The sequence below is a fragment of the Ambystoma mexicanum genome, chromosome 2p (genome assembly GCF_040938575.1).
Source record: "Ambystoma mexicanum isolate Mex_15411 chromosome 2p, UKY_AmexF1_1, whole genome shotgun sequence".
In the NCBI taxonomy this organism is placed as follows: domain Eukaryota; kingdom Metazoa; phylum Chordata; class Amphibia; order Caudata; family Ambystomatidae; genus Ambystoma; species Ambystoma mexicanum.
The window spans coordinates 1,006,165,407-1,006,178,269 of record NC_090923.1 but is presented as its reverse complement, the minus strand read 5'-3'; the positions used below and the strand labels follow the sequence as shown (position 1 = coordinate 1,006,178,269).

Below are 12,863 nucleotides of genomic sequence, written 5' to 3'. Positions count from 1 at the left end.
ATGAACGCATCCTTCTCCAAAAGTCCTGTGCCATCCAGCTTTAAAGAAGCTTGGGTCCTCCCCCTTCTGAAAAAAACCTCTTTAGACCCATCCATTCCATCCAACTATAGGCCAATTACAACTATCCCCTTTCTACTAAAAATCCTAGACCATGCAGCCTACTTGAAGGTTCAGAAATTCTTGGAGGACAACAAAATACGAGTGATTCGTCAATCCGGCTTCCGCCCAGGACATGGAACAGAATCTGCGCTTCTCGTCTGAAAAATCAGCTTTATGGGACTCCATTATTAAAGATGCTAGGTGGTGTAACCTAGTACAGGAGGCCATGCATAATAAACTTAACAAAATTAATAAGGGTAATGCTGTTGCCAGAGACTCTTTATCCAGTAAAGGTCTAAAGGATACTATTACCCTCGTTAAATGCTGTAAGGAAGATGAACTCTTCTCTTTCAAACCAATCACAGAAGAAGACTTAACAATTATTGTTCAAAATCTTAAACCCTCCAACTGTAAGGGAGATGTTTGTCGTTCCTTAACTATTAAAGCGTGTAACATCTCGCTTATCCCGATACTCTGTAAATTTGTTAATGCATCTTTTAGGGACTGCGAGGTTCCCACATGCATTAAGCACTCTTGGGTGACCCCCTTATTAAAAAAAACCTGATCTCTCCCCCGATGACCCACTTAACTATCGCCCTATCTCAACTCCCCATTTCTTCTTAAGATTCTCAATAAAGTGGCCTATGTTTAACTACTGGCTCACTTAAGAAATGGTAACATCCTGAATAAGAGACAGTCTGGCTTTCGGGAAAAACATGGTACAGAGTCTGCTTTGTTGGATTTAAAATCTAGACTCCTTAGACACATGGATCAAGGTGACCCGAGCATGCTAATGTTGTTGGACCTATCCGCCGTGTTCGACCTGGTAGACCATACCTTATTGGTCTCCAGGTTGAGGGAGGTGGCGGGTTTCTCGTCATCGGCGGCTGATTGGGTCACCTCTTTTTTGAAAGATCGTCACTGGAGAGTGAGCAGCAACTTAGCTGATGCCAATATCAAGGAGCTGGCGCAAGGTGTCTCTCAGGGAGCTTGTCTCTCTCCCATTTTCTATAATCTCTTTACGGTTCTGTTTCTTGATTTCCTGGACAGAAACAACATTGAGTTTACCAATTTCGCTGATGATACTCATTGTATCATACCCATCTCTGGTGTCTTCTCAGATGATGAAATTAACATCAACAGAATTTACCTGCTTATTCAAAGTTGGATGTGTTCTAATGGCTTGGCTCTTAACACAAGCAAGACAGAGCTTATGCTTGTGGCATGTTCCCTCTAATTATTTTTCTCTAAGTGTGGAAATGATTTGTCTTTGTGAGCACATTATTTTACATGTGCGCAACTGAATAACAATTTAAGCCACTTTTTGAGCATATGCAGTTATTGAGATAGCATCTCTGAAGAGTTTGGAAGGCAATTTCCCCTTCCCAATCACAGCAATTCATTACAAATCATCAACCGGTCCAAGACTTCAAGATATGCCATAGTACCTAACAAAAGTACTCCACCGCAGAGAGAAAAACGTTTATGCACAAAAAAGCTTTGCATGCTCAGGATGATCAATAGGTTTAGTGGTGGCTATTCATTTGTCAGCACTGCGCAGAGACAATATGGAAAGTATCGCTAATCACTGATGTGGCTGTCAAAAAATTCAGACATTCTGCAATTTTTTCAAATTCATTAATTGTAACTGAAAGGAATGTGTCAGAAAACATGCCAATAAGAGTGTATGTGCCACTTTAATGGAGTAATTCAAGGGCCAGGAGAAAATGCCTCTCATAATTTGGGTAAGGACGATAATTGCATCAGAATAGCTGCACCACAGAATATGATTATCAGAATTCCTCGGCCTCTGCTCACTATCCACATTATGTTGGTCTGTGAGTTGTGACAACCTTTACTCAAAACCAGCCTTACAGCTAAGAGACATGTGCACCATCCATTTTACTCCCTAAAAACAGGGCACTGTGCCCAACATATTGGGAAGCCATGAACATATAGGAATCTAGCCCCTGCTCACACTCACAAAGTTCCACTGATATCTTTTCGAATCAATGACCAGCAGAGCAGTGGCATTGGTAGAAAATCGAATTCTATTAATGCCCAATCTCAAGAGGAATTTTACGGGTAAATAACATATTTTAATAAGCATGCAATATCCCTACTGGCAAAGCCAACTACTTTCTTACTCCCTGAAAAATCTTTTGATTCCAAGTATGGAGTAACATCTTATCAAAGCCTTGCTTGTAACCCTGACATAGGAAGTGAAAATACTGGGCACATAATACAGATTATAGTTTTGCCACCCTTGCTAGACAAAAATCAACACGAGCCTTAGTGAGGTTTCTTCTGGTGCCCTGTTGAAGATAATTACATATATTTTCCCTTTAAGTCAACAGTAGCAATGATCACAGGTACAGCAAATTGAGCAGCTTCTTCTTTAACTAGTGATCCCTCCTCTGAAATTCACTGTTATCAGTTGAACAAGATGCATGGGAATGCTAGAGGCAATCAATGCAAACTCGTGATTATATTGAAAAGCCCTCAGCAGCTGAGCATATACAGAAATAGAAGGTGTACTTTCCTAGACTATTAATATAGTTTCCTATTCTTTAGCAAACAAACATTTCCTTCACTGTACTGTACTGCCAAAACATCTGATTTGGTTTTTGAAAGTTGCTGATTTGTTCTTCACCCCAAGGGAGTGTTCTCCTGTCCCCTTCCACCCGGTCGCCTCCCCGGCTCCTGTACTAGCCTCCAATATTAGTTCACAGGGCTCTGTAAAAAGTGAGGGATTGTAGCGGTAAAACACTAACTGGGATATTTGCATACCCACAATACTTTGCAAGCAAATCCAATCTAAAGCCTCCCAATGAAGTTATTTGGAGTTTAAGAAAATGACATAAATCTGCATGTGCACAATTACTGTGAAGTGCATACAAGATTGTTTGCAACATACCTCACCTTTCGATTGTTGGGCAGTATTATACAAGGGCTCAGTGCAACAATATTTGTATAGTAGCGAGTTCACATATCATTTGTTAAGGTCTATGCTCCATGGAACATTTTAAAAGGTTGCAGATTGTGTGAAAAACATTCTAGTTATGTGAATATTGTTGCACTCATTTTATATACGAATAATACCAGGCAGAGTCCATACCAATTATCCCTTACAGGCCAAGTAAATAATATTGCAATCTTGCTCTCCACTTTTAGGGTAAAGATAGCAATGCTAAAGTAGAAAACGCTAAGTATGACATTTACCTACTCAAAATCCTTATAGGGCAAATTCATATTTTAGTTTTATAATGTGTTAACTTGCAAGGGGGGACTTTTCAAAGTGCTTGTGTGACATATGTACAAAGAATAGGAAACATGGGATGAGGTTACACATCCTAATAGCCTGCTTACTTACAGTCAGTATCCAATATTTGAGTTGAAACTTGGGTTATAGGGCCTCATTCCGAGTTTGGAGGTAAGTACCGGTCTTACCGGCATGGAGCAAACACCGTGTCCGAGCTGGTTATAGACCGCTAAAAGCGGCCTATTACGACTTCACGGGCACGAGCTTTGCACCATGCTGGTAATGTACCTAGCGCTATGCTGCAAAAGGGCCCCAAAAAGCCCTTAACGACATGAAGCGCACCGTACATAACACTACCGCCACAGAGTAAAGCGGCAATAGCGGTGACCGTAAATATCGGTGGCCGTTAATTAAGTCTACCGTAAATTACGGCCACCGCTAAATAGCGGAACCAGAAATAGCGTCATCCCACAGGACCGGGAAGGAGCGCAGCGGCCATTTTTAAAAACACAATCCATTGCCATCCTCACCAGGCAGGACCCCTGGGACCATTGTGAATCTTGGAAAAGCCTAACAGAAGCACCAGGAATGCCAAAAGCACCCAAGAAAGGAGCAGACCGGCTCCGTAAGGAGCGCTTCAGCCCCGACGAACTGCAGATGATGGTGGACACCCTCGAGGAGCATGCCAACATCGTCTTCAGCGGAGACATGCGGTGAGGGCCGGTGCTCAGGAAGAAAAACATCTGGGCACTAGTGGGCCAGAGGGTGAGCGCAGTCGGCAACACACCCCGCACCCCCAAGGACTGCCGCAAGCGGTGGGACAACCTGCGGCCGAGGGTGCGGAGCATCCTCTCGGCAAACCGCAGCCAGGCCCAGGAGACTGGAGGGGGCCCAAGTTCCCCCATTAAACTGATGCCATGGGAGGAGACGTGTGCCGGCTTGATCGGCCAAGAATCAATTGAAGGGGTCGGCAACATGGAGTGTGGGGCAATGTCGTCCGCTGACGGAGGTGAGTGTCCAAAGTCAACACTGCCAATGCCAATGCCATGACATACACTTGAAAGGCCTGGCCAAGGAGTCACGGCATGGTGTCCCCCCCCCTTAAATTCATGCCAAAGCAACTGCGACCCAAGCAAGTTCCAAGTGCAAGGGCTTAACGCACATTACACATACTCCACGAAGTGGCCTATCCCATTTATTTTCAAATTTGTTTATTGGTATTTAACATTGCGTAGTCACACATGTCATGTTAAGTGTGGCATCCATTGCAAGATCATCAGTATTTCATAATAAGCAAAAAACATTTTTAAAAGTAAACATAATAACATTAACTGTCTCCTTATCTGGTCGTCATCGCTCAGAATCTGGGTTCTCAGCAGGGTGTGGCGTTGGGATGGGGGGGATTCGTAAATTCCGGGGGCTTCATTGGGTCTTTATGCGTCTCCCTTGTGGGACGTGGTGTTCTTGCAGTTCTGTATAGTCCAGACCATATTAGCTCATGGGGGTTTATCGTCTGAGGGGTGGAATACAGTTCTAGTTATCTCCTTCCATGCGTCCAAGGTTGCGCTAGATTCATCAGTGGACCTGGCAACGCTGTCTTCCCATGCCCTTGTTTCCGCATTGACCCATCTTTCTAGTTCGTTATACCATGTATTATATACCCATAGGTTTTTTCCAGGACACAGCGATATGTCTTTTGGCCATTATGCACATTAAGTCCATTAGTTTCACCCGGTGTTTAAGTTAAGCTGGTCTGGGGTATGTTCCCAAGAGGCATTCCTCAGGGGACCAGCTGTAGTTTGAAGTCCCCCCTTTTTCGTACGTCTGCTTGACTTTTGCCCATAGGGATTGTACTATGTTGCATTCCCAGAACATATGTATGAGGTCTGCCTTGTCCGCTATGCACCATAGGCAGTTGGGGCTTGCTTGTTTGTTGAATGTCATTAGCTTGTAGGGGGTCAGGTATGTCCGGTGTAGGATGTTTAGTTGTATAAAGCGAAATCTGTGGTTTCTGGATACGCTTTGGGGAATGCTAGTGCCCTGTTCCATTCCCCTTCCGACATTTCTCGTCCTGTATCCGTCTCCCACTTGCTTTTCATTACCCCTCCTTTTGGGTTGGGGTTATCACTGAGGTGTCTGTATATCTGGGAGACCAATCTCTGTCCCTCACCCAAATTGTATAGTAGAGTTGTGAGAGGATCCGACTCCGGTTCTTCTGGCCAAGTGTCCCATTTGTGTCGTGCTATTTCGCGTATCTTTTGGTACCATAGATATTGACCAGCGGGTATTCCATCTTCTCTTTGCAGTGAACTAAACTCCCTGAAAGAGCCCTCTTCGTATAGGTCTCCCCATGTGTAAACCCCTTTCTTCTCCCAAGCCCTGAGGTGTAGTAGGTCAGAGTCTGTTTTACACAGGTCCCAGATCATCGGTATTTCTGGGGAATACAGGTGTGTTAGGTGGCTTAATGACCTCACTCTTTGCCATATTTGTCATCCCAGGTTGGCTATGAAGGGTATGGTTCTCAGTAGGTGGTTTGGCGCCCAGATAAGTTCTTTTAGTGGCATCAGAGAGATCATGGGCTGTAGGAGGGAAGTCTCGGATGTGGTCTCATCCGCTAGCCATTTTGACACGAAGCTGAGTTGGGCAGCTAAGTAGTATTTTTCGAAGTTCGGAAGTTGGATTCCGCCTTGGGCGTATTGTCGGACTAGGGTGGAATGTGCTATTTTGTGCCTGCCATGTCCCCAGATAAATTTGCAAAATATCGACTCTAGTAGGCGGAAGAATGAGTTCTTGATGGAATTTGAGTTCGTTTTGAAATTTATACAGTAGTCTAGGGAGGACAATAATTTTGATTATCGAAGCTCTCCCCATCACTGATAGTGGAAGCTTTGCCCAGAAGGTAATTGATCTGCGGAGTGTGGGTATTACTGCATTTGAGTTGTGATTGTGCATCATTTGCAGAGTGTGCATGACCTGGATACCTAGGTAGCGGAACGTGGTTGTCTGCCATTGTATCCCTAGTGTTGGGAGCTCCGTCGCGCTTTTGTCCTTAAGACCTGCTAGCGGGAATAAACAGGATTTCGCTCTGCTGAATTGTATGCCTGAGACTTTAGAGAAGTTGTCTAGAACTTCTAGCATGGTTGGGACATTAAGGTGCGGGTCCCTGACATACAGTAGGACATCGTCCGCATAGAGCGAGATGATATAATCTATCCCTCCTAGCCTTATCCCGGCATCAAAAAATTGTTTTCTGAAATAAATGGCAATCGGTTCCAGGCCCAGTATGTAAAGCATGGGAGATAGTGGGCAGCCCTGCCAGGTGCATCTGCAAATATCCCAGGCTTCCGACACGTGTCTCCCAGTTTTTACTCGTGCACTTGGCTTGGTGTATAGTATTCTAATCCACCTGATAAATCCGGGGCCAAATCCAAATTCCTTTAGGACCGCCAGCAACCACTCCCAATAAATAGAATCGAACGCCTTGACGGCATCGAGCGATAGTAAGGGGTAGGGTTCAATGCTTGTGTCTGTTCGTTTTATAATGTGCTGAAGTCTGCGTAAATTCATGGTCGTGTTCCGGCCTGGGACAAACCCGCATTGGTCTATGTGTACGATATCACCTATCAGCCTGGACAGCCTCTGAGCTAGGATTGTAGTTAGTAGTTTGACGTCATGATTGAGCATAGCTATTGGGCGACACGACTCACAGTGCTCAGCCGGTTTGTTTGGTTTAAGAACTGGGATCACTAAGGTTTCTCTCATACTATCGGGTAGGACTCCACGTTCGTACGTTTCTTGGAAGACCTCTGTAATAATGGGTTTCAAGCAAGTGTATGGGGCTTATTTGTGAAGTTGCTCGGGCAGGCGACTCCTTACAATCCCTGTTATGTGCCTTTGCAAAGAGAACCCTTAATACATTCACTGGATTACACCAATTGTCACAGGTCACTGGTTTTGGACGGGTGTTAAGCCCTAACCGTCCACAAATAGCTGCAAGAATAAAGGTGACTCCAGGACTCAGCTCCAGTGGAAATGAATTTGATTGTTTTATTGCACAATCAAAACATTATTTGAGAATTTAGCCCTCAGCTAGCTGATCCCTGCTAGCTGATTACACGTGTTTCGGCTTGTGCCTTTATCAAATCAGGGCTGTCAACATTAACATCATTAACATCATCATACCATTAATTGAAATAAACACACAAAAAATACATGGCACACATGTTTCAAATTTCAAAAACAAATTGACACCATACCCCAAGGTATGTTCATATTTCAAGAAGACAAGAAATAAGGATTGGCGAAGGGAAGGATTTGATGGGGTTAGAAAGACAAGTCATTGTAAACATACACCCAAGAATAATAAGAACATGAGAAAAACACCAATCAAACAATGCAATATAAAAAATAAAGAGAATAATAAATGATGGAATAGAAATTAAAATTAAAATAAAATGGGAAAGAAAGAAAAAAAAAAACATAAAAGCCCATTAGTTCAGTTGATAACTGATGCATAATTCAACACCATACGTAATAATGTGTTTCCAACAAGTGTTGAGAAATTGGCTTACCCCATATCAGAATAATAAACTTCATGTGACTGTTGTCCGGTAGTTAGTAAATGGGACAAAACCCAAACATCAATGGTCTGTAATAAAACGTTTGGAATAACCCTAAATGAATGCAAATATAGATTCACCCCTCAAACCGCCATTTCTATTGGTAAGTGTGGAGTGGAAAGCATGTAGGGAACTCATCCTAAGACACTTATCTACCGTGAGTTAGACATGTGGCATAACAATTACATCTTATTGATGCGTGGTTAACTTATTAACAATTGAAGTCAATGGTACTTATAAGTTAACGTACATGTAGAGTATGTGCACACCCTCGTGCTGTCAACTTCGAAATTATACTAGTGATCCATTGTTAACGAATGCTAGTTGATTTATTATATTAAAGCAAAACCGCTATTGCGTGGGACTAAGAAAATCGTATGCGCGTTGTGAAAGTGTCCCTAACCGCGAGATTAGCTGTTAATATTGTAATCCATAGTAATGGAATATCATCGTCCATTACGTGAAGCATCAAAGCGCCAGCACACAGAGACATGCAGAATGAGATCACTTACCCTGTTGTTCTGGATGAAAACACGTCGGCTGCACACGAGCAAAAAGCAGCCGACGTCATTTTAAAAGTTATCGTGTTGTGTTTAGATCTCCATGGCAACGCGGCTACGTGTTGCCAAGGTGCCCTCCCACTAGTTCCTGTCCCATTCATTGCCATGTACAAGCGCCATACTGGAATGTTGTAGGGTTGTATTTAACCCTTCTTAGTGCCATCAGGCTGCTGCAAAAGCTATTGTTGTGCGTTTATTCCGCATAGAGGGTCATGTTAAATCTGGTTAAGAGCTGTAGTAATGAAAAAATGAAACAGGATAAATTACCTTCCCACGCTCTTGGCTGAATAGCATAATAAGCTTAATGGGCTCACTTAATGAGCAAATTGCTTGTACCATTGGTTCTATTTGCATCTGATATATAAATTGCGAAAAAAGAAAAAAAAGGAACGTCACAATTTCATCTCAAAAGCACCACTCTCTGTGTGTGTGAAGGAAAGGGGATTCATGTCAAGTTCCTGTTCAAATTATCAAGCGACTATTGCTCAATCTATTGGGGTATTGTATAGGTGAATGAGGTGTATCTACTTATTACCAAGAAATTCCTCAGTAATCATAAGTAAGAACATTGTCTAAATGCTTCCTATTATTCCAAGGGTCAGCGATGTGTTTGCTCGTGGTTCTTGTGCTCTTGCCCGATGTTGCTATACTCTTGTTATGGTCCCTTGTGCTATCCAATTGTTCATTTTCGCTTCAGTGTAGGACCTTCTGTTGGTGTTCGTGTTCACGTTGCTTGTTTATCCTTTTATCTGCTTTTTTGTGGTTCCTCTCCATCATCTGCTAGGTTATTGTGCTCCAACCACATGTTTGCCGCGATAGGGGTCTCTAGAAAAATTGCTTTTCCTTCATACGGTACTTTGAGGCAAGACGGGTAGAGCAACATATACTTGAGGGTGAGTGTTCGTAACCTTGCTTTCACTGGTATGGAAGAATTCCTGGCACATTGGACTGTGGGGGTATAGTCGGGGTACATCACTATTCTGGAGTCCTGTCTTTTGATCTCCCCGCCTTCTCTGGAGTATCGCAGTATCGTTTCTCTGTCGCGAAAATTTAGGATTTTAGCTATAATCGGGCATGGGTGCGAGCCTGGCAGGGGACGCTTTTGGATGGATCTGTGGGCACGTTCCACTGAAAACCCCTGCAAGAGTTTTCCCACCCTTATTTCCTGTTGCAGCATTGTTTCTACAAATTCTGTTGGGTCCGGGCCCTCCATGTCTTCAGGGACACCAAAAATCCTAATGTTATTGTGCCGTGCGCACCCCTCTGCATCCCCAGATCTTGCCTCTAGCCTCGCTACTTTCAGCTCCAGATCCAGAACCTTTGCTTTCAGATCTGAGGTGTTTGCAACATTGTCCTGCAGGGTGGCTTCGTTTGCGTTCACTCGTTCCGTTAGATTGCGAGCATCTTGGCGCATAAGCTGCATGTCCGCCCTTACCTCTTCTATCTTGGTTTCGATGGAAGTGTGTAGTGCTGCGATGGCCTGGAGAACTTGCGTGTCTTTGGGTTCTGTTTCTAGTTGTGATGGTTCTGTATTGGCCGTGGCTTCATATTGCGGCAGCTGCTTGGGCCTGACTGTCGTGTAGGAGTCCATTGTCACTGTTTTTGTCTTGGATTTGGGTGGGGACATCTCTCCCCCTAGGTCCAGTGCACTGTTCCCTCTGCTTGATGGGCAGTTTTGTGGTTCTGATCGGTCAGTGCTGCTTACCGGGCAGGGCACTTTAGTCAACAGTTATATGATTGTGCGTGGCTAGGTCCTGCTATTTAGATCCTCACATGTATCGGTCCAGGTGCGTGCCAGGTTGTATGGGCGCTGTGCTCCACCTTGATCCGTCATTAATGGCAGGCTTAGCGTTATGCAGGGTCAGGAGAGTCTCCAGTTGAGAGTGTGTGGGTTACCGGACCTCTCTTAAGCTTGGATGCGTAGGGGCCCTCCATGTCTTCAGGGACACCCAAAAACCTAATGTTATTGTGCCGTGCGCACCCCTCTGCATCCTCAGATCTTGCCTCTAGCCTCGCTACCTTCAGCTCAGTTATTGCTGTTGCAGTTTATGTTATTTTTACGGCGTGCGTCCACCCGTTGTAGGATCTCGGGCAGGAGCTCCACAAGTGCGCGTCCTTACAGCATGCGCGCTGGCCATGCTCCCCCGTGGTCTATCCCATGAGGCACACTGGGCAGGTGTTGTGGACAGTGTGCTAGTCAGACAGCACAGTACCCGGCCAACATGATTGACACCGACACCTGCATGCATATCCCAACCATAAATTGAATGTAGTGCCATTGCATACCCAAATGCCCATAACCCCCAAATGACTGAATATGTGATTGTAGCCATGTATGAAAGTTGGCTCTCAAATCATCACTCATGCCGTCCCTCTCTTCTACCCCCACAGGCAGTGAGCATGACTGCGAGGACCACAAGACCAGCTGTCCCACCACCTCCAGGGGCAAAGGCAGGGTCCACCGCATCCCAGCCAGGAAGAGCACACCTGGAAGCGCAACACCGGCTCCTGCAAGGCCCATGGAGGGTGCACCACCCTCACCCCTCCCTGCATTGGCGCCAGGAACATCGGCAACGCCAAGGTCTGAGGAGTCAAGTGCGCTGGGGAGGTGGCAGCCTTGCAAGAAGGAGTCTGTGAGTAGGGAGACCGGGTGAGGACCATGGGGGCTGTATGAAGGGACCCAAGGGCCAGGATGTGTACGGAGTCCCCAGGGGTGAGCCAAAGTAAGAAGATCGAGTGCAAAACTGCTTAGTAACATAGAGCTAAGAGCGGCTCATTCTGTGTAGCACAGTGGCTCTAATGGTGGGAAGGGCTGTGCATCGTGAACCACGTGGGTCCTAGGGATTAAGTGCTAGTGTGGGGAGGACCTACTGGACAGAAGATGGCATCTTTCTCAATCATGATGCCGTAGGGTTGACCATTCGGGGGTGGTCTGATGTAAATGTAGGGTTACATTGCACAGTCCAGTACTACAGTTTACTGCACACATGTCGGCATCTACCTCAATCAACATGCCGGTCGGTTGGCCAATCGAGAGTGGTCTGGTGTATGTGTAGAGGTTCACCACCCCTTCACAGCGAAGACCAGCGGTTCCCACCCTACAGGTTGGCCTCTTCGCAGCTCCACAATGTTTTTAACATATCTGACTTTAGCTGACATTGTTAGTGTTACTTTAGAAGTATCTTTTACCTAGATTGCATGTTAGGCAGCAATGCTTTCTCATTTTAGCTCTTTTTTGCTTTCTAAGGGTATTGAGACCTCATTTAGATCTCACCTACCTTTCCCCCTTCTTTTTCTTTTCTTTCATTTTACAGAGATCTCCATACCGGAGGCCCAGACGAAGGCGTTCTAACTTCCAGCCGAAACACCCAAAGGCCAAGCACTCCATGTGCCGCACTGACCTTACCAACTAGATAGGGGGCCCCTCCCCCTGGCGTTGACCGATAGTTTTGGTCCTCTGTTTGTGAAATTTAATTGACACCCTGATTTGACCCTTTCGTACTTCTAAGTATAGCTGGGCTACTTATGCACCTTGCCCTACTTGTGGACTGACAAATCGGGTTTTTCTCCACTATCATTTTCCCCTGTTTTCTGTGTACTGTTAATACGCATCTTTGGGAGAATCTAATTTGGTCCTGCCCTGACTAAATTCAATTTAGCCTGTTACATTTAACTTGTTAGACACCCAGCTTTAAGTAGGGTTACCAGTCAGCCTTTGCTGAAACTTGGGCACCAAACAATTGGCCAGTACATTCTTTCTATTTGTGTTGTACAAATATTGAACAACACGTTGACATAAATGCAAACACTTTTTTCACTTTCTCATTGTGCACAAATGTTTCTTGCGCACCCAGTTGATACTAACTCACTTAATGTGTGATTATTGAACAGCGAGAGTATTCACTGTGAAATCATTGTTCCACATATTGTATTTATGTCTTATTTCTCTGTTTACAAACTAGCCAGTTATGGTTCATGATCTTTTGGTTAAAAAATTAAAAAAGAACAACATGAACAATGAATAAATCGAATTGAATAATGACTGAGAATGAGGGATTTGTGCCTTTTTCTGCCATATTTGATGACCTGATTATGCATGTAAAGGATATTTGGCTTACTATTGAAGCTCCACTTTGAAATAATCATATTAGAATCATGCAGACACTCCGACATTAGGATAGTGTTAAGAATTACATCTGTGGTTGGAGCCCTTTCTGTTCTCCATTGTATTAGAGCCCTCGTCCTTCCACAGTAGGGGCTGTCCCTTTCGTTAAAAAAAATGGACCGCTATTTACAGCATCGTACTTTACGAGTTCGTAAATA

The 12,863-nt window shown here is 44.5% G+C and overlaps 1 protein-coding gene across 2 annotated transcripts in view; it reads right to left on the bottom strand.

Moving 5' to 3' along the window:
* The window catches only part of SNX32 (sorting nexin 32), a 490,023-nt gene extending 481,461 nt beyond the window's left edge, over positions 1-8,562 (bottom strand). The window contains exons 1-2 of one of the 2 annotated variants that reach the window (XM_069644826.1): positions 8,493-8,562; positions 7,933-8,009 (exon numbers count right to left, since the gene is read on the bottom strand). The gene's annotated coding sequence lies outside the window, so the exon portion shown is untranslated. The remainder of the gene's footprint in view (positions 1-7,932; positions 8,010-8,492) is intronic. The other variant, XM_069644829.1, reaches the window with a different exon arrangement.
* Positions 8,563-12,863: the final 4,301 nt, after the last annotated feature.